The following is a 22,945-nucleotide window of genomic DNA, read 5'->3' as shown; positions in this document are numbered from 1 at the left end:
AGTATTAGTATGGACTTTCATTGGCCAGGTTATTTCAGGTTGCAGTAGTAAAGGGACATCCTTTAATCTAACTGCTAATTCACCTTCATGTCATTATCCCGATTAATTCTTCACAAGTTCCTGTTTCCTATTAAGTGCTGACATCTGTACTGAAAGGTCTCTAAATAATCCTTCACAATGAGTTCTCTAGCATAATAAAAATGCTGTTTTTTTTTTGTTCTCTACTCATTATTCAAGGACATATTCTTAGATTATGTGGCTATTGTGATGCAAGTGTTTTGCTATGTGACCACTCTGTTCTCTCTTTTATGAAATTGTATAGTTATCAAGAGGAGATTGTATAGTTAGCAATGCCCTGGTGTTTTGTTGTTTTATTTGAATGTAGTTTATCTTGAGTTCTGAGGCACCATGTCATGTCCTGCTGACTAACTCTGCTAATGCTTGCAATGCTTTAAAGTTACCAACTTTAAATATTTGCATTGATGCACGAGAAGAGGCTCTGAGAGCTCAGTTTGCTCTCCTTGAAGATGAAGCTAAGTGACATCTTCGGCTACCTAATGGGTGGTCATAGAGAAGGTGGAACAAGACTTCTCTGACATGCAGTCAGTGAAAAGATGAGAGGTGGCAGAGACACGTTACAGTAGGGGAAGTTTCGGTGAAATTTAAGAAAAACATCACAACGATGGTGATCAAACACTGGAACAGCTACTCAGAATGGTTGCGGGATCTTCATCCTTGAAGATGTCAGGGCCCTGAGTACCGTGGCTTAGCGTCAGACTTGGCGTGAGCAGGGGTTGGACCCTCCCGACCTAAATCCTTCCATGATTCTGTTCTGTGATCCCATATATACATGTGTGTATGTTTTTTTTTTTTTTTTTTTTTCCTAGATTTTGCATTTGTCTGTTACTCTTGTCCTGGTCCTGTCTTCCCTTTCCTGGATATTCTACTAAATGATTTCCATATTATTATACAAGTGCGTATTACTTACATCAAGTATAGACTATACCTGGATGGACTTGTGTGCGGTGCAGACAGGAGTTTTAACACTGCAATATTAATATTAGATAAGACATCTGAAAAATCTTTAATATTAATTTCAAATCACTGTGTCTACAGCCACTTTAGTCACAAATTAGTATACTCACGTTTCTACCCACTTTATTTTAGCTATTTTAACGTGTTTTCTATAACTAGTAAAAATATATTTCCATTCAGAAACTTAAGCTTTTCAAATTAGCATTTTGCCTTGAAGCATATCATGTGAAAATTTGTGAGTAAGAGAACTGTAATTCTACAGTTTCTGAACCAGTTGTTAAGAATTGTACTGTGATTTTTTGCCATGGGATCTAAACAAATTATTCTAAATTTCTGTAGAATAAAACTGAAGTGATTTAATAATCCAAACTTTCTCAGTTATATGTCTATTTCAATCTGTTGAAATACTCACTTTAAATCTGTTCAAAATAGTTCCTTATAAATGCTAGTAAGGTCATTTAAGAACCAAATAATTTGTGCTTTGTAAAATTCCATCATATAAGTAAAGGTTTTAAGTGTTGGTTTTACTTATTTTTTTTGTAAGTAAAGGTTGCAAAGAAACGGATCAGATATTAATTATTAGTAATTATTAGTAATTGAATAATAGTAGAAGATATGCCATACTACGATGCTTCAGCTTTTTCATAGATCATATTTCATTGTATTTCATTTTCATTTCATTGCATTTCTTATTTGCTTTTTTTCTGAGAGAACTGCTTTGCAATGCTATCTGGTTAAAAACTACGATTGCTTTACCTTGTTTTGAAATACTAAGATTGATGTTGCTGTTTGTATATATGTAGCTCTGGAAATGTTCTTTAATGGAGTAGACTCACAGTGTGTTAGGAGAATAACAGGAGATACCTTATCTTGAATACAAGATAAGAATGGAAGAGAAGAAATTGGATATGGACAGTGAAACAAGCAAACAAGAACATTGTTCAAAATAGTGGACCTGTCTGATGATTCAGTATTGCAGGAGGTAGTTCTCCTCTCTTTGAGGGGTCTTGTAGAATCTTCTACATATTGCCTTCCTGAGAAGAAGTACTAGTTTGAGATTAATAATTTCAGAGGTGACATTTGGCAGGATTTCAGCTTCATTATGTCATTGGGAGACCAGAAATCTTAGAAGATGATGCAAGAAATTCCATTTTAATAGGCAGGCGTGAGTCTGTGGAAAACAGTGCCCGCTTAACCCTAATAAGAGTTAAATTAAAGTCTTAATTGGCATGGCACTTTCTCTCATAGCTCACTCTGTTCTTATTAAATATCAAGGCCCTCATTTATTCCTAGTAACTTTTTTGGCTGTGGTACTTTTGTGTTCCAATGAATCCCACACATTAATTGCATGAAAAAATTATTTTATTAGGTTTTATTTTCTGTCTTTCAATTTAATTGAATTTTCTTGTTGTATTTTTTTTCCCTGTTAACAGTGATTTATTCCATTCTTCTCTCCCTGTCCCAATAATGAATACTGGATATTGCAGTTTCCTTTCTGAGCTGAGTGAATTGAGTTAATAACAATACTCCTGTTGGTTACTGCTCAATCTTAATGTGGTCTGCTTTGTATAACGCTGAATCTCATTCTTTATTTATGCTGAAAGATAACCTGTTCTTTTGACTACTGCACTTGAGAGTAGTCTTCAATAACCACCCCCTTCACTTCCCTGCTTTTTTTTTCTTGTGTTATTATTTTTCATTGATATTGGTGAACAGAGCTCAATAACCTACCTAGAGATGTCTGATTGTGGAGCAGTGATCCCAAAACAAAAGCATTCATATTTAAAGTACATCCATGTCAATTGAAAGCACTGCATTTGGCAAGGGTAGAGTTAACTTCATTAAAAATATCTTATTGGCATTTAGGTCAAAATCTGAAGGGAAAAGCAGACCAGTATGTGCATTTGACATTGTAGAGCAGCATTTATTAAGTCTTAAATTAGCTCTCTACTTTTTAAGCAAAAAAATAGTTTTGTTCAACTTCTCGTTTCAGTATGTTTTTGTCAATTTATACAGAAATAGTGTGAATGCTGAAATAAATGCTTTCTGGTCAGAAACTTGTAACTCATCAATATGAGCTATATAAAATACAAATTTGAATTGGATCATTAGGAAAAAAATCTTAAAGAGCAATACAATTGTTGCAATTTTCCAAGAGTTTTGAACAGCGGAAATTTACATAAAGATAAAAATTAAGAAATGTTTGCTTGATAGGAAAATTCATTAATTTTTTCTATTGGCAAAGTGTAATCTCTCTTGCAGAAGCACTTGCATTCAAAAGCTGATTTGTAGGCTGCAGATAATCTGTTAGAGTTCAGCAATACATAGTACTGCCCTGTGTTCTTCATCTTTGCCTTGGCTTGTTTTACAATTACACGTTGTAGGAAGTGTTATAATTATACTGTATTATTTTGCATTACATTCTGCTATAAACCTGAAAAAAACAAAAACAAAAAACATCTGTAAACCTCCCAGGGAAAGGTTTGAAGTGAAATATCACGGGTAGGAATTGGAGTATCAGGGCTTGGTGTTTGGACTTCTCACTGCCTCTCTGGGTCATACTGGGCAAAACAAATTTTTTTGTTTTTTTTTCTCCTCTTAATTTGTAGAGGAGAAATTTAAGTTAAAAAGTAAGATAATTTTGGATGTTCAAAAGGTTTGTTTGTGAATGTGTTCAAAAGCTTTAAGAAGGTACAGTGAAAAACACTTAATTTAGTGTTTTAATACACTTATTCTGAATTACGTGTCAAGGGCCTATCAGAATATATTTAAGTTGTAAGGGGAAAAAAAAAGCCTTATTAAAAAAATCAACCATTTATATTACTTTGTCTGGCAAAGTATTCAGGCTAGCAGTCTACTGATTAATTCAGTTCTGTAATTTTCTTTCCCTCTAGTAGCAGGGGCAATAGATCAGTGACCAGTATTTCAAAGACTTTTGTAGCAAAGGTGTCTATGAACAAGGTGTTCTTGAATAAGGTAAGAATAGGATTCAATTTGACTGTGAAAGTAGGATTGTTATACTGAGTTCAGGACACTGAATATTAATGATTTTGGGAACTTTGTTGTACTTGATGTATTAGTTACAGCAGCAACCACATTATCAATTTGAGAAGGCTTTTTTGAGCATGTCAATGAATAGGAGCTTTAAAAAGGGTAACCAGATACAATTCCTTTTATTTACAACAAACTTCATTTTTCAGTCCAGGTTGCCTTTATGTGATCCTTTGTACTGTACGTAATAAAGCTGAAGCTTGTCAACAAATGCACAAGAGGAGGAATCATTTCAGCTAACCGTGCATATTCTAAACAAACTATGATTATCTGGGAGGAAGACCCGTATGTTCTTGGTTATATGTTAATAATAATCCTTAGTGAGCATTAGTGCTCAAAATGCAAATAATTTAAAGATGTGCAGATAATGCCAAGAGAAGAGAAGCTGTTTAGGAGTGATGTTCTCTTCTAAGCTGAGTAGTACTTAATCCCTTGAAATCAACTTCAGGTGACTTCACTTACAGGATAAAGAGGGCAGAAATAGATAGGACCCAGCCAGAAGGGCAGCAAAAGTGATTAGTAGATATGGAAGGATTTGAATAATCTGGGAGAAACAACTCATTCACTTTCATGTAGAGAAAATCAAGAAGAATTTGAATAAAAGGTAATTTTGTGGCAAGGCCAATGCTTTAAAAAACAAACTATGGGAATCAGAAATTCTTCAGGGCATCAGCTAGTCACTGACTAACATGGCTAAAGGAAGTATATGGACAATTTTTGGTGATTTCCACACCTGGTATGTTACTCTGATCTCCCTTTCAAGTATTTGCTAGTGGCTTTTATCATTAAGGGCAGGAGCTATGACCTTGAATAACTATGGCAATTCCTATATTTCTTGTTCAGCCCTAATGATTGTGCTTAAAATTCATCAAATGTGTAAAACTTCGTGCAAATTTGATTTTTATTTTTGTTATAAAGGTTTTAATTTTTGTAATGGTTATGATGTATGGTTTCTTCTGCTGAAGAAATTAGGTAAATTATTAAAGACAATTAATCAAAAATAACCTTATAAATCAATCTCAGTAATGCTAAACCAAAATATATGGCTTAGATTTCATATAGACTTAGCGGTCTGTTAACAACTCGTGAGAGTCTTACTTATACATGCACTTCTTTTGTAATCTATTTTTTCAGGTAGGCTTAAATGAACAATAATAAATTAAAGGGGGTAACGCTGGCCTTGTAGATATCTCAAAATTTGTGAGCTAAGTACCTCCTGAGTTGAGAAACTTAATTCCATAGTTCTGTTATTATGGAGCATCAAAATATCTTTCTTGTATGTGGATCTGAGAAACTTTCTCATTTGAGTATACCTTTGTATTTCAGTAAGTTGAGTTGCAAGAAAATTGCTGATACAGGTAGGATCTGTAAGACCGAATACTTGATGATCATTTTTAAGGCTACAGCATACTGCATGATGATGCCATATGTGACAATGAAAGGAAATGGTGTTGAGTCCTCAGGGAAATTAACATGTTTAATTGAGGGAGGGACAAATTAAAACTTAATTTACGTAACTGTAATAGGACTCTAATGTTAAAATTTGGCTAGTTATTACCTCTTAAAAGTAGTGGAAAGGTACTGGGTTAAAGTTATAGAAATGTTTGATAATTGTCTGAGGGTGCAGGCTGGTAGAGAATATGAGCGTGGAGCATTTTCTTTAAAGGGCTGCTTGAGGATTCATTTTGACATCTCTAAAAGGTGAAGTAAACTCATAGTCATTACATTTATTCCTTTTATAGACCAAGAAAATTTAGAACTAATTATTTCAGTAACCGTTGGAGCTTTGTTTTCTCTGTGCGAAGCGTACCAAAGAAATTCTCTAAGGTGAATGAAAGCTGGAGCAAGGTCAGTTCTGCCACTTGTTTCCAAGGTACTTTCCTCCCCAGTTAAACATCACCCCTTGCAACACCAAATTTTCACTCTTTTCGTAGATAAATGTGATAAATTAATAGTTATAGTGGGTCTGCCTTTTCACAACCCCCTGATCAAAAACTGGGTAATTTATCACTTGTGGGTAAAGCCTGTGATTATTAAGTCCTGCTGTTGGAAGCAAGGAGCAAACCTGTGTATGGACCAAAACTCACTATATTTAATTTAGGGATATAGAGGGTTTTCTGTTATGGTTAAATTACTCATTAATATGTTGCACTGTTTCTCATTTGTATGAGATAATTCATTGAAGGACACTCTGAAATGACACCTGTGCTAGTAAATCTTATTGTGTAAATGACGTACAGCAAACTCAAGAACAGTATCTTAGTTGCCTTCTGCATGATATAAATGCTTTTCACTTTGTGAAAACTACTGCGGCAGCTTCCAACTTGAGGTTTCTAGTTCTGAGGATAGTTTTCTTTTTCAAATTAAGTTTCCAGTTCTATTTTGTATTTTCAGATATTCTAGGCTCCTTGCCTAGGACATGAAAGTAAACCCTGCTTGAAGGTGGGGCCTTTACTGCAAGCACCTGCTGGCTGATAGTTCTTCTAAGCCTCTTGACACTGGGCAGGGCTCTTCTGTGATGCTGGGAAGTCTTGAAAGCTTCAAGTTATCCTGTGTGTCTTTTGGCTTTTAAACTCTTTCTGGGACTTGGAGAGCAGAGCTGCAGCTCAGAGCTTCAGGGTGTTGTTTCCAGGTCTTTGAGCAGAGCACAGGCGAGGTTTCACCAGAAAGCTTCCATCAGGTTCAGGCCTGTGGTTTGGCTTCCTCAAATCAGATGTGCTGGCACAGGACATTGTATTCAATGAAATGGTGTTTTCTGTTGAGCACTGCGTTCAGTCAGAACTTTCTACTGAGTTTAAGAAGCATGGTGCGGTGGTGTCTAGTGGGAAAAAATCTCTAGTATTTCCTTGTGTGCATTTAGAAATTCACATTGCTATTATCTAATTTTGGAGATGATTATAAAACTTTAGAGTATCACTTGCTGAACTTCACAGCGTATTTTTCTCTAATATTTTGAAGTAGTTGATGTTCTCTGTGTTTTTCAAGGGAATTGCGTCCACATGTGCAGCAGTGCTCTGAAACCACCAGGCTGCCCTTGTCTTTGACCTTCTCAGTGTTTGCAACAATTTTGAAATACTAGTTAGATGAGTAAACAGATAGAAGTGTCTATTAAAGGGCAATATACTTGAAATCATTTCTATATACATTTTCCTGGTTTCATTCTACCTTGATAAGAATGACTTCACTTGAATGCCTGGTTCTTACAAGGCCCCTAGGGCTGAAAAAGCCTGATGGCTTCTTTTCTTGCTTGAATTGCATTGCAGTGGCATTGTGGGATTTTCATTTCAGTACCAACAATTCTTTAGGTATAAGTAAAAATGATTGTTGGTTTGAATCTTCTATGTAGGTGAATTCACATACCTTATTTCAGAGAATTTGACTGTTGGCCTTTTCTTCAGCACCTGCTTGTATTCCAGGTCTGAAAAAAAAATGCATTAATGATACTGCATAGTGTTCCAGGTTCCTTTATCTTACTCACACTCGTGGGTATAAATAGACCGAATTTCTGTATTCCTATTATATGTTATGTACCATTGTTCAAGTGGATTCAGCAATCCAAATTATTTTTATAGTGGTCTGTATGGCTTTCTAAATTTTACTTTCTCTTAAAACAGTCTGGGTTTATAATATAGGGTCAGACAGGTATTTAGACATCTGCCATAGGACTGTACAAGAATATAAATAAGAGTAATAAAGTAGTAATAAGAATTAATTTTGTCATTAGGGTATGAATCTGAATATACAAGGAATAGATTTGTGACTAAGATGATGCCACTTATTAACATACAGCATAAGATATGAGGTAAGTGTTTATTCATTCAGTAGGCCATTTGGATATTCTCATGTTACTTCCTTTTAGGATTAGGTACAGGCAGAATTAGTCGAGTCTACAGATTGTCAGTGTGAGCGTAAAGAAATGTCTTTCAAGACAATGTTAGATGCAAAACATATAATCATTTTAATAGTTACTCTTAGTTCTTAGTTTAGAGAGGGGAAAAAAAAGTTATTTTTCATTGCTGATGACTCTCCAACAGTAATAATAGTTCATTCTCTCTTTTTTTTTTTTCTGTAGCAAATGTGATTTCCATTTTTATAGGGAATACCAGAGAACTAACTAGAATGATCCAGTTAGTTTTCATTAACTCTTATTATATGCGTCATATACGTTTCATAGGTAAAATGATATTGTTCAGCAATAGTAATTACAACAGTGGCTTAAAACAAATATTTTACTGCATTGCAGATCTGAAGAATTTAGTAAAATTTGCTAAGCACTTGACAAATTTATAGAATTTCCGTAAGTTTGCATAATTTCTTAACCATGTTTAGTTTTAAGAAATGCAGTTATTTATTTTCACTTCAACAGACAGTATCAAGATCTTATTTCCACTTTGGCCAATAACCATGCAGAAGTTGCATACTAAGGGCACAGTGCACAGTCATCTGCATCAGTTTGGAAGTGGGAGTGCATTGCTTCTGCTCTTATTCCAGATGTAATGAGATGATTCTTCAAGAAAAGTTTCTTTAAAATATAGTTCTGTATTTTTATTCCAGGGTACATTCTGTACCATTCTTCTCTGCAAATCTCTTGAGGGGTTCAACAGCTCCTAATTTAGTTTCATCTATGAACTTACTTAGTATGCATTCAACTCCTGTGTCCAGTATCTTTAGAAAAACACTGAAGAGAACTGGCTCTAAAATGGAGCCCTGGGGAACCCCACTAGTGGCTGGCTGCCAGCTTGATGTAACCCCATTTACTATCACCCTTTGAGTACAACCTATTAGGCAGTTGTTCGCCCATCGTATTACGTACTTCCTGGACTCCTTCCTGATCTGTTAACATTTGCTTTTTCATCCAAAGGTTTGGAAACTTGGTATTGTAAAGCTTGACTTTTAATCTGGCCTTAGAAAGTTTCTCAAAATATTTTTCAGCACCAAAAGTTTTTGTATCTCTATAATGTTGAGAAAAAATGTGTTCATGCTTCATTCTGCGCGCTTCCAAATATCATGAAGAAAAGGAGATCTTCAGACCACAAAATGGTCTATGTAATTTTAATTTCAAAGAGTACAAACTTTCTTGTACAGTCTCAAAATCTGGAGACCCTTCACAGGTAAAGGAGGTGCACTGCAGATCTGATAATTACTGTAGCTTCTTTCTTCTGTCTGATACTAATTTACTTTCATTATAGCCCATTTCAGATTTTTCTATAAGTTTTTTAGTAAGTGATCTAGCAATCTACTGGATTTTGGTCCTGTTTTTAGTTATGGCAAGGTCTTAATTTGATCCTTCTTTTATTTTTACTTTTCCTACTTTGCGTTGTCACAGGATGCTATTCTAGTAAATTGTTCATCTAATTTGTCTTAATTTCTGGGGATTTGTTCTGTGTCACTGGAAATGTTCCCCTGTGTAGACTAAACTTCTGAAATGCTCAGTAAACTCTTCCCATTATAACGAAACATTTCCCCTCTATAGTAAGTAGCAAGCACACCAAATGCACATTTTATTTTTGATGATATTACAGGTTTTATTTGTGCACCTGTAAAAATGCAAAGGGCCTGCCTTCTTCTACAGGTTAATTTGCTTGACCTCCTCTGTTGTACGTGTTTTTGGGGAAAGGAAGTGTATATAAGTGCACTGCTGAAACTGGAGTGGAACAGCTATGGCAAAAATCTTTCTTTTGCTCATAGACTACTTTCCATTACCTTTGTTATTCGGGAAATAGAATACTCCACATGGAAGAAAGTCCCAGGGTACTGATGAGGGCCATGTGGAGTCACCTACATTTGTCTATGTAGAGTTGAGCTTTATTTAGAAGGGCTAATGCTGATCAGGAGCTAACAAAGCTCCTGACTCCCTGCCAACTCTATGCACAATTACTCTGGTCCCTGGAGTGTGGTGCCGAGGCACTGCAGCTGACTAGTAATGCAACATCATGCCAGAATTAACCCTGCTGAGCCAGCTCCAGTGTTTTCCCCTTCCATGGTCTGGTTCATTTCCACACTGAAAAATCTGCCAGCAAGCAAAAATCGAATGGAGCCATAAAAAATTGTCCACGCGAAATTCTTCTTGGTATGTATGAATATGGTCTAGTTCTAATGCTATGTCCTAGGAGATTTCATAGCGTGCTCCTTACTAATTACAGTAACCTACAGATGCAGAAATCTTTTTCTGTTCATTGCTCCTTGGCTGCCAGGTTGACTCACGATAGAGTTTGATGCACCTCCAGCTTTCTCCCAGCTGATTGCCTACTAATTGCAAAAGCCAATATTTTAATGTCAGCAAATCACCTTTTTTTGGACTCGGTTAAAGTCAAGAAGGCTTTCTTGTGAGTTGGCTTTTGCCAACTTTTGGAAGTAAACTCATCGTTTCTGAGGAATCCATATTTGTGTCTGTTTCTTCTCCCCTCCCTGGGTGTTATACCACCAGTGACTTCTGTAAATGCTGCACAGAACGAGCCTTCTCTGGGAGAACCGCCTTACAGTTCACATGCTTATCATCTGAAAAGAAGCTGGTCTTGGTGTGCAACTGCTTGAACAGCTTCACTGTTTGTAGATCAGAGACAGAGTGTTTATGGAAAAGGTAGATTTTACTCAATTCATTGTTCAGTTTATCTTGAACCATAATTAAACTCTGTTTCTTATGAATTCAAAATCTTATTCCTGTAATAAATGTACTATTTTATCCATCAACTTTTCCTTTTGTCTGTATATGTAATTCTGAAAAACAATTTTTTCTTTTGCTGTTAGAAATAAATGCACATGGTAATAGAAAGTGTCAAAAACAATTGGATTCCTCTAAAGAAAGATTAAAACATTAAAAAAAATGGACACTGTGTATTCTTGTTGTACACCAATGGTCTTTGGACAAATTATTGGCACTGGCTTAAATGAATGGCTGAATTCTTAGCTGACTTTTTATTATTATTATTATTATTTTTAGGAATGAAATAAACTTTCTCAGATGTAATTCATCCTGTGGGATAATTTCTTTTAAAAGTTCTGATTATGTTGTCATCTGTATGCTAACTGTCCTTGTAGTCTTAAAATATAATTGAAAACATTAATTTCATTTTGGTAGTCCTCAAGTATAAATGTGTTGCCTTTCAATAGGTGAATTTTAAACCCTTTGAGCAAATGAATGTTGAAAACTAAGTTTTAAGTGCTTTCTTTATTTCAGAAGACAGACTGCATGATTTTATATTGCATGAGCTTAGCTGAGAATCATTGTTTTATATCACTAGATTTCCTTGGCTTCTTAAAGAATGGAAAGGAATCAGCATTTCTGGGTCTTAATTGTTGAAATTGTCCAAGTATTACCCAAAGCACATGCAAAGCATTTAAACGAGTGTAAAGTTGGTACAGCTGTGTTACAAGTTCCTGGGGAGAAACTAAAACAGTAAAATCTAATAATAGGGAACCTGTAATGGAAAGACCTAATAATGTGGAACAATTCTTTACAAGGAGGGATTTCCACACCGTGCATGGATCTTTTGATGTTGCATAAGATGGCTGCTAAAAACTAATTATGTATTTTGAGTCTTTTTGTAGACCCACCTTTATTACAAAATTTAGTTAGGCTGTGGTCCTTGATGAGAAGGATATGGCAGGAGGACCAGTCCTGCCTGAGCTCTCTGAAATAAAGCTGTTAGCAGCTTGCTTACCAGCAGACACTTCATTGATTCAACAGCAAATTAATTTCCATGCTTGAGTCTGCCACCTGTCAGCAAAGATGATCTGTGACAAAAATCCCACTGATAATGGTTGGAAAATGAATGCTTCCCATGAGAGATTTCTGGCAGTGGGAGTGCTCATGATGCTGCAGCTTTGAGCGTGCTGGTGTCCATCGGGCTGCCCTATCCTGCTCTCTTTGTCCTTCAGCCTGGCCAAGGCTGCTCGTTGCCACGGGATGAAGTCCTCCACCCTCCCCAGGGAACGGGAGGTCTTTGGGGTGAGGGTACCTTGTTGGTCATGACAATGCAGCAGGCATCAAAATATTTCAGTCCAGGGTGCACCGTCATCACTAGATGCCTTCTTGTCATATTGCAATGCTGTCTGCACCCTTTATTTCCAGTCTCCTGAAATAGCCTTACCACATTATTTGCACTTTTTGGGGGGATGGGCTCAATTAGTAAAGGAAATATCATGTGACCTTTTATGTTAAAATAAAATGGAAAAGGTCTATGAAACAAAGAAATTTGGAGCCAGAAGTTTTCTAACTTGTCTGTAAGTAGGAGGAAACTATTTTTTTTTGTTTTTTGTCGAATTTCTTTAACCCGGGATTGTAAAAACAGTAACTATAGGGCATTCTGTTATTGCTGTGTGCAAGGAGAGAAATGATTTTTATTCAGCTTACATTTATGAAATGAAATGAAACAAATAGTTTTGGCAAATGGACACGAGAGTCTGCTTTGGGCTAGAATGCTACTTCAGCTGTCCAGCTTCATTGTTGTAGTCTGACTTCTGTGGTCCCACTACGAGTGTGAGATATTTTGCTGGATTGCACAATTTCGGATAATAGTATTAATCTCAGAATACCATCAACCACGCCAGACTATTGTGTTCTTTACCAGTAAAATGACTTCCCAAGCTTGCACATTCCTTGTGTGTGCCTAGGATTGTCCAGATGCAGCTATGTCAGTGAATTGGTTCATTAATGTTGTAAAAAAAAAAAAAACAAACAAACAAACGAAAAAAAACCCACAGCTTATTTCTTAGACACTTTTAAAAATATGAAATCTTTGGAGTTTTATCCTGGCCATAAGTACAAACTCAGGGTTGCTTTTGTCATGAAACATGCAGTTCTTGAAATTGTTTTTTTTTCCTTTCTTTTATTTCTTTTTTCTTTTTGGAACTGCTGAAAACCTGGTCTTTTTGATTCAAAACATACTGTTAATATTTTTTGAGTTCTGAAATGTGCTTTTCTATCTTGATGTCTAATAAGGATTTCAACGTTTGCCTCATTGGCAAATTATTTTTACCACTTTTATTACTTTTTACCTCCACTAAAAGTATATACGTAACTGTGCTCTACATTATCTTTTTAAAAAATTAAAATCATTTGTATCTTGCCTATCTTCTAACACTTATTCTGTGGCCCGTTGTTGTTTGCTTATCTGACAGATACGTACTTTTTGGTCTTTTGACTGGAGTGCTGGGCTGTCACTTTTTTGAACTCTACTCCTCGACTATGGATAAGGCATGCCTTATCCCCATGCTAAAGGGATAGGATAGACAGTTCAAGCAAGGAAGTTAGTCTTGATGATAAGTAATATTAACAATTAATAAGTAATGTAGAAAATGAGAAATCAAGGGTGAGGGTGGGAAGACATAGTTTATAATATCTGGAAACTATAAGCAGAAGTAACAAAGTGAATTTTAGCTGTCTCTTCTTTTGAGCCAGTGTGGTGTCATGGAATAATGTCACTTTTGGCATCTTCTACATTACGTGGTTTTTAAGATTTCACTTGTTCCATATCAGTGGTGGCATTTGGTGGTATCTCCTAATTAGTCTCAATTTATTTCTGGATTTGCTTATTGTCATTAATAATACTTAATCTCATTCCATGATAAGTAGAAAAAAATGCTAAGAAACATTCCTTGGTCAGTATTAATGATGAATTTTCTGTTGACTGTAAAAATAAATCTTAGTGCTCTTCCTGCCCCAGAATTATTTCACTCTATGGTGTTTTTTGTTTGTTTGTTTTTTAACTGCATACTTTACCATTATTTGAGGTAGTAAGCCTCCCAGTTTTATTGCAGTTCTGGCTGACTATCACTGTTATCGATTGCTTCAGGCTTCTAGTAACAATGTGGTATTCTTTCACTTATCTCTTTGCTTTCTGTGTTTGAATAGTTAGGCACAGCATTAAATTTTAATGTTCTTTAATAGCATGACAAGTTTGACAAGCACGGTACTTAATGAAATCACAACAAGTATTTTCAATAACTTTTCAAGAAGGTATTTATTTACATGTGATTTGAGATCTTGCCAGTTCACATTAGGTCTGATTTTAACATCATATTTCTAAATAATGGAAAAAATGGAAAAATGGAAAGTTTATGAAGGTGTCCGTGTAAACTGGGAAACGTTTTCTGGAACAATTTTAACACTTCTTGGTTTAATTAAAAAAGTAAATGGCCCTACACATAACATTCAATAGATGATGAATTCACAATTATACGTAGTAACATGAATAGACATGGAGAGGTCTAGCATTATGCAGAAATTGAATCCAAATGTATCAGTGACCACTAGAACATACTCTGTTTACTAAAATGTAAATAGTTACCCTTAATTATTTGTAGCTAAAGAAAAGAAAAAGAATTTCTCTCTAGTTTTTATCATTAATGTGCTTGAGAGCTCATTATTGAAAAGAAACTTTGTATGACTAAAATACTGCCTGTTAGATGTTTTTTTTTTCTCCTTACATAATACTTTAGTACCAGGGAGTATTGTTTCACATTGAATTCTGGATAATTTCAATGGCATACTTTTTTTTTCTCATACTTGTAAAAAAGAATGTGCATTTATTTTGCTTGTTGTAAGAGCTGTTGAACAGAAAAAGGTTGTGCTGTAGTGTAAACAGAAATAATTTTATTGACATAATGCAAACAGGAAAATTCATATTCCCTTTTTATTCCTTTTATTCCTTTATTTGACCATCATATTGGTTTAAATTTGGGGAGAATTCATAATAAATTATATAAAACATTTGAATCATTTTTTTCAATCTTTTTTTGGGTCTTTTTATTTATAGGAGAAACTGATGGGATGCTAATTTTAATAAAGGATTTAAAAAGACAACCTTCTAAGTTGCTTTGTTTACTAGAAGGGGTAAAATGAGTATATGAAGATATTTCTCACATATTTTTCTTCTCTAAGTCATACTATTCCAACAAGAAACTAAAACACCTTCAGCCAGTGAATTGATATTGCTGTTATCTCTTTTTGTATGTAGTTCTACAACTGCTAAAACAACTTATGTAACCTTTTTTTTTTTGGGGGGGGGGGGTGGAGGGGATCAGGAACATTACTTAGTGTCTTGATTTCAACTCAGACACTTGACACTGAAAAGACATCTTGTGTTTAATAGGTAAACCCTGTACAAAAAGCCTCCAAATAATGCACTATTATTCGGTTGGTGAAAACTTAATTTAGAATATTAATCTAATAAACATTGTGAAGACTAATAATATTAAATGTTTGGATAAGAGTACATAATCTTATTTTATGTTATCATAATAAATCTATTTTCATTTTTGTTTCAGAAGTTGTATACATATTTTAATATTTTTTAAAAAATAATAAAGTAGTGTCTTGTAACATAGCATGTTTTCTGAAAAACTAAGTTCCTCCCGTAGGGGAAAAGTTAAAGAGAAATTTCTGAAGCTGGTAAGCGCACAACCGAAGGCTGTTAAATACAATGTAGTCTTGCTCATGCTCACAGAGCATGCAGAGTCTATTAGGAAAAGTGTGTCTTCAGTTGCCTCTTCTATCAGACTATCAGGATTTGATTTCTCCCAGACGTATTGGTTCATATATCAGGATCAACTAATTAACAGAACGGTCTAAAAATGGAAAAGCAAACTCTCAGAGTAATATTAACCAACCTTGGGTAAAGTTGGCTAGAATTGTGGTTGTTATCACGTATAGTTGAAGAGCAGCAAACGCTGAAATAAAGGTCTCTCTATAGAAAGAACTAAATGTGACAGCAAAACTTGTGGACTTTTTTCTTTTTTTCCCCCTCCGCAGCATGCATTAGTATTCGTCTCTATCTCTTTCGCTTTCCATCAGCTAGCTGTTCATTCTGGACAACAATTTAAGGGTTGAACACTATTTAATGCAAATAGAGAAATAATTTTAGTCAGGTAAACTATTAGCTGTAAAAAGTATGCTTTAACTGCTTTGTTACTTTTCCACTTCATGTAGGCTGTGCGATTCTGGTTTCAAAATGTGACTTTTTTTCTCTGCAGGTTTTTCATAGGCTATCTGAGGTAATTCCTGATGCATTTAAGTTCCAAATATAGAATGGCCACAATAGAATTCTAAATGAAGGCTTCAAGTCTGTTCCTACATGTTTTATTTAACAGCTTTTCAATTTAGGGTCACATGTTTTGGATTCCAGCTAGTTAAATTTTTAGCAGACTTTAAGGACAATATGAGGTACTACGCTCTTGCATCTAGGCTCTTATGGTAGATAGTCTCATGCACGATAGCTGAAAAGTGAAGTGTAATTTTTCCGAAGCCACCTCAGATAAAACTTTTGAGTTATTTATCTGCTGCTCTTGGATGTAGACTCCTTTCTAGATAACAGTAGTCAGCAAAAGAAAGTACATCCTTCTTGGGCACATAATTTTAAGCAGAATGTATAAAATATTCTCTAAAGTGCTTATGCTTATGTTGAGAGGTGTTCAAGCTGATTATCTTCTGGAGAGATGGAGTTTGCATGGCTGTCAAATTTGGGTCACTTTAAGCTTACTGCAAAAACCTCCCAAATAAGAACCTGAATTTGGAGCACTGATATCAACCAAGACCACCTTCTGGTACTCTTCTGCTGTAGTAATTTATGTGTGTCCTTATAGCATCTAGAAAATAAGCCATGAATGAGGATCCTGCAGTACTTGTACAAACAAAGATGGAACGAATGATTCCTGTGCGAGAAATATTCCAGTTTGTCGCAAATGAAAATGGATGGCTTGACATGGAGATCTATCAGTGTTTGCTCCATGACTGGTTTATCATTACAGTGTAGAAAAACATACAACATACAGCTGAAGCATACAGCTTTCAACATACAGTTGAAAGCTTGGTTAATGTGACATGAAAACAAAATATTTTGGGCTATCTACTGAAGGTACTAGGAAAGCTGCCTGACTCCAGTCTAATAACCTTCTTGATCTGTGTGCCCACTGCCTTGAATATGCCTAACAATAAAAGCAGAGGACTTTGAAGGTGAAAGTTGTCTTTACTAGGATTATATACAATTCTCGTATGATGACAATAGCACAGCTTTACAGACACAGTTTACGGTGTGTCCTATCATAGAAGAGTCCTTACACAAGGAGTATCAGTTCAACCAAACCAATTTCAGTTAACGTGGCATGATTTCTGCGTGTGGCCATCAACCAGATTCTGTGGTAAGTGCACGCATTCTGCAAGGCTGTGCCTGCCAGTGACTCATGCTTTCTGTTTAAATGCTGTTTTCTGGTTCATGTATTCTTTCTGAGTTCTCAGAGTTGAAGTTGCTATTTCTGGTGTTGCTAAAATACTAATAGAAGCTTACCTTTAGTCCTTTCTGTCTGACATGTGCTAACCCAGCCGGACGCAGTAGCACTTTGCAGGTGCTTTATCTGCATTTTTACCACTTTACTGAAGTAAAACAAGACCTGGTTGCCAGATTTATCACACGTCTTAATTCAGACAATAAATTTTTACAGACTCTAGAATTTTTCCTAAAAAAGTACCAAAGGTTGCAGGGTCCCAAACTACTTGCTTACTTTGCACTCTTCCAAAGGCTAACAGTCTGACTTGCAGTTTATCACTAAAGTGCAAGGGTAAATGTGGGAGTGTGTGTTAAGAAAACATGGGGTGAAAGAGGTTTTCCACTGTCAGTCAGCACTATTTTCTACTTGTTTTCTGTGTTGGAGAGGTTTCAGGTCCATGCTTACACGCACAGAGCAGTATGTTAAATAAGTTGCGTTAATAACTGAGTTAGTTTTTAAAACTGTAGGGTTAGGGTTAGTTATTAAAAAATTAAATTTCTTCCCAGGTGTTCCACAAGTTTATCTACAGTGTATTTGTCTAACTACATGGAATCCTACCTTGGAATCTCTCTTTGTACTTTGAGTTTATGTTGTGAAGGTCCATTCCAGTTTGGGAAGGGAAAAGACTGTTGATACCCAGTGAAGAAAGCATTTACAGGTTACTGTGTGTCCCCAGAGTCATGGCATCCTGGGCTTCAGTTAGAGTCCAATTTCTTATTCAGAATACTTACCCAACTCAGATAGTACCATGTGAACTGACATTACAGTGACAGAGCCCTGAACTGGTTGCCAAAATACAACCTGCACCGAACACAATCTTTTAATTAAAATATTGGAGACAACATATAGGGAAAAAGACTTCCTATAAGTGTTGTAGAGTGCGCTTTTTTTTTTTAGTAAACATTGCTCTTGAGTTTCACAAAATGCTTAGTTTTAGTTTTACTTTTTGTTGTTTGGTACTTTTAATTTTGCTGTTCTTTGAAAATTTTTGCACTTTACAAATCTTTAAATAAAAATAAAGTCTACAGTAAAGATTTTTATTGTTGCTGTCCGTGGTTTTCCTTGCTAAGTACCTGTCCCTGTAAATGGATAACTTCTCTCATTTCGTTATTCACTTCGTTGCTTCCTTGAGTACATATCCTCAAAAGACTCTTTTTGGAAGCATCTTAAAATCTTGCTTCGGTTTAAATATCTAACATATTTAAAAACATCAACAGTCTTTTTCTTCCTTACATTTACAAAGCGTAGGGGCGTGACTGTTTTGGTTAGTTATGGCAATTCATAGCTATGTAAAGTCTATGGGGACACAAAAGTACAAAAACAAATTACACAGCCTTGGAATATGACAAGACAGACATTTCTATTGTGTCAAGGTAAGCTTTAAAAAGAAACAACAACAATATAATCAGGACCCATCTAATTGTTTCAGAGGTAAAAAATAATACTATTAATTTGGTAAATACTTAAACTTTTCAGAAATATTTTAGGGAAATTCTTTAAACAGCTTAAGCTTGTATAAGTTACTGAAAATAATCTGTTTTTAATAGGTACAGCTGTGGCTTGTGAGATTTTTTTCTTATTGCTTTTATCTCATGTTTTTTACTCTCATAAACCTTTGGTGAAAATATTTCCTGTTTTTGGATCATGACAACATCTTTGTTTTAGCCACTGCTCTTGAGCAAATGTATGTCCTTTCTGGAAAGTGCAGCACTCCTAGCACACTACTCTTCTAACGTGTAACATAGTTTTTCTGCTTTGGAAGCAAGACATAGTTCAATAAAAATTACTTATGATTTTTGTTCCGTTACTGAAAAAGAGTTGAGATGAGATCTTCAAAATGTGCCATTAACACAAGAAAATGGGAGAGAAAATTATTAAAATCACTGAAATATGGTAGAGAAAATAAAATTCTTTTTCAAATACAAATACGACTAGAGGAATATGACTTGTGCAGTAGGAATCAATCTGCACGCTGTCAGTAAGGGAGCTCTTCTGGAAAACAATGCATAGTTGGGAGCAGTGATCTGAACTTACAGCATCCGCCCTTTCTGTCATCTTATATCCATTTCCCACTGTCAGTTAAAAGATGAGGAACCCCAAAAGAATCACTTGTAGTCACTATTGTTAATCTTGAGCTGTTGCATCTTCAGGTTTCTGCATGGGAGCCTAATGAACTGCACGCAAACTGCAGTATTGTTCACTAAATTTTAGGAGTGTTGATTTCTTAGGATAAATATGCATATTTATGATAAGTAGTTCCTGTTTATAATACCTAAGTGTCATCCTCAATGTAATATTATGAAGCAACATGGAAATCAGCAGTTCATACCCTGAAAACACAAAAATACACTTGAGAAGTCTTCTGTTGGAATATGATTTAGGAAGAGTAGTCTGAAATATATTTGCTGCTGAACTCAGTGGAATTGGATCACATACCCAAGAAGGCATGTGCATGTTTTCCTGAATTAAGGCTCTGACATTTTTTGCTAAACAGGTAATTTTTAAAACAAACAAGCAGAACAAATATCCAAAGGGGAAAGGAGGGGATTCCAGTCCTGAAAATGTTCTTTCTGCATTAAACTTAAGTAGTACACTTTTATGTCTGCAGATTAATTTGGAGGCATTGGTGTATAAATACATTGGTATCTTTTTTTTTTGTGTTGTATTTCTGAGAAATGCATATAAAGAGGCAGGAGGGTTACAGCATTAACTACATTTATGTATAGATTATATCTGTTGTGAAACTATATACATCTGGTGTCTTATAATTATATTTGTAAGTGTGTGGATATGTTATAGAAAATGAGACACAGTAATGTCCTATGAAAAAAATTATTTGCCTACTGCAACACAGGAACTTTTTGACAAAGACAAGAATAAAATGCAAGGCAGCATTTTGTCCTAGAACTTTTGATGAGATACATACATAAAGTTGAGTATTTAGGGTGTTGATTTTTTTTTTAATACTGCAAATTTTTTACTTTTTGAACATCTGGTTTTGGCTGATAATCTGAGGAACAAGGAAAAATTCTTTCCACATGCATTTTATTTTATTATTTTATTATTTTATTTTTACTTTTGAACTCTTTCTAGAGTTATGAAGGGTATTTTGGTTGTGATTGCAGCAAACATAAGGAACAAAAAAATGTATCTGGACTATGTTAACTGCTTCTGACCAAGTGGGTTCTAACATGGTTTACCGAAGACTTTTACAGCAACTAGGAAATTCAGTGTGAGATGGAGGAAGACTGCCCTCTTGTTTAAGCCTTTTTTCCTTACTCTAGAAGTATGCGGTCACTTTAGTCCAAATTTTCTGAAGGGCTTTACACTTTCGAGAGTCGTATTACGGAAGAATCACTTCTTGGTTGCAGAGAATAAAGATTATCATAGAATCATAGAATATCCCGAGTTGGAAGGGACCCATAAGGATCATCAAGTCCAACTCCTGGCACCGCACAGGTCTACTCAGAAGTTTAGACCGTGTGACTAAGTGCACAGTCCAATCGCTTCTTAAATTCAGACAGGCTTGGTGCAGTGACTGCTTCACTGGGGAGCCTGTTCCAGTGTGCAACCACCCTCTCGGTGAAGAACCTCTTCCTGATGTCCAGCCTAAACTTCCCCTGCCTCAGCTTAACACCGTTCCCACGGGTCTATCACTGGTGGTTACGGAGAATAGGTCCCCTGCCTCTCCACTCCCCTTTGTGAGGAAGTTGTAGACTGCGATGAGGTCCCCCCTCAGCCTCCTCTTCTCCAGGCTGAACTGGCCCAGTGACCTCAGCCACTCTTCATATGTCTTCCCCTCTAGGCCCTTCACCATCTTCGTCGCCCTCCTCTGGACACTCTCCAACAGTTTTACATCCTTTTTGTACTGTGGTGCCCAGAACTGCACACAGTACTCGAGGTGAGGCTGCACCAGCGCAGAGTAGAGCGGGACAATCACTTCCCTAGACCGACTAGCAATGCCGTGCTTGATGCACCCCAGGATACGGTTGGCCCTCCTGGCTGCCAGCGCACACTGCTGGCTCAATTATATCATTTTATTAAAATGTAATTTCTGAAAGGTTATTTTCTGGACCAAGTGATACCTCTCAGTTACAAGTAGTAACTGTATCTAGAACAATTCTAGGATTTTATTTTCTAAAAAAAAACCATAAAACTATAGAGTGTTATGAATCCTTTGCTTCAGTACAATGTACAATTCAGACTGAAACATTTTTGTGGGCTAGCTCACTAATATTTTACATGTAAAAAAGCATTTAAGTGGGAAAATATGGATAAAATTAATCTAATTTGATATATATTTTGTGAGGCACAAAAGCTTTGTTTTAAATGTTCTGTGGCAGTGCATAGGTAGATGACATTTGTCTTATGATCTAAGGCTACGAAGCAAAATACGTCATGTGCCTGTTCTGACTGAATTTTGATGTTTTTAGGTTCTTACTGTCACTACTGTTTTGTTCCAAAACAGTGAACATGTCGACATATCCTTTATTTTTTCTTTTAACTCCCGTTATTGTATTAGTTACATGATTTAAAAAACAAAACAAAACCAAAGATATGAAATGAGTATATTTAAACCGGAGATGTAATCCTTTAGTACAGATTAAAGAAAATTTGAACAATTCTACATAAGTCAGTGTTAGCTAACAAAACCCCCGCTATTTCACTTTTTTACTTACCGATAACCCCAACAGTTTTGACATGAATGAGTTTGTGATGGCTCCTGGGTGGAAATGCTTGCATAGCTGGAGGTTTTGGTGTCAGGTGTAGTCAGTTCGTATTGATGCCTGAGTAAGACAGATTTTGTGTGTGTAGCCGCTTGAAGTACCGCTAGGAAGACTGAGAAATTCTCACAAACTGGTCACAGCTACAGCTCTTCAAAGACCTGGAGGCCCGTTCGACTTGCCAGTACTGGTAGTATGTGGACTTTTAGAATTAACTTTTGTAGTTTCAAAGAGAACAAACAAACCTCTTAAAACTGTAATATCAGCTTCTGTGGTAAAGTTGTGTTACTGCACCCATCTTAGCACAAAAGTACCACGAAGTGTGGGTAGGGACCACTGGTTCCTTTACCCTGCAGCTGTCAGAGGAACGCTCTATGACGCAAAAGTAAAAAGCTCAGGCTACAGTTGTCAATTTGGAGAGAAATTAGGAATTAAAGCTAAGCATTCTGAAAAAGGAAGTAGAACTAAACTGGAAAAAAAAAAAAGGTAGTAATAATAGGAAGACGTGTCGTGGTCCTTTTCTCTTTATCTCAGGTATGCTTAGAACTCAGAAGCTTGGAGAGGTTGCATCAGGTGTTTCTAAATTTTCTTCACTGAATTACACCCAGAGGAAAATTTTCTTTGGGGTGTATTACAGAACTCTTATTGAAGTGCAGTCAGGATGTAGGGAAAACGTAGGCACCAAACACTTGAAGATCAGCATGTTAGATACATCCAGGAAAACAGCTTTTGCACAACACAGGTCCCAAGGGGGCTCTAGATCTCAAGAGAATGAGGCAGGATGACTGAACATTTGACCTCTCACTTTACAGTCAGTTAATGAGATAAAAGTAACTCTCCCATTTTAGTCTTGCTGAAATTTTTGTACTCTC

At 35.9% G+C, this 22,945-nt stretch overlaps 1 protein-coding gene and 1 long non-coding RNA gene across 3 annotated transcripts in view; both read left to right on the top strand.

Annotated features, from left to right (window-relative positions):
• Positions 1 to 22,945, top strand: part of DNER (delta/notch like EGF repeat containing) — a 121,249-nt gene that overhangs the window by 4,576 nt on the left and 93,728 nt on the right. The window lies entirely within an intron of this gene.
• LOC308200141 lies at positions 4,697 to 15,054 on the top strand. 2 transcript variants are annotated; one of them, XR_013955263.1, is made up of 3 exons: positions 4,697 to 5,959; positions 7,811 to 7,888; positions 10,281 to 15,054. It is a non-coding gene; the product is annotated as an uncharacterized lncRNA (long non-coding RNA). The 2 variants fall into 2 exon arrangements; XR_013955264.1 differs by having other exon boundaries at positions 8,453 to 15,054.

The sequence above is a fragment of the Anser brachyrhynchus genome, assembly GCF_964034855.1.
Source record: "Anser brachyrhynchus genome assembly, chromosome: 9".
Lineage (NCBI taxonomy): Eukaryota > Metazoa > Chordata > Aves > Anseriformes > Anatidae > Anser > Anser brachyrhynchus.
This window is presented reverse-complemented; position numbering and strand designations above follow the sequence as displayed.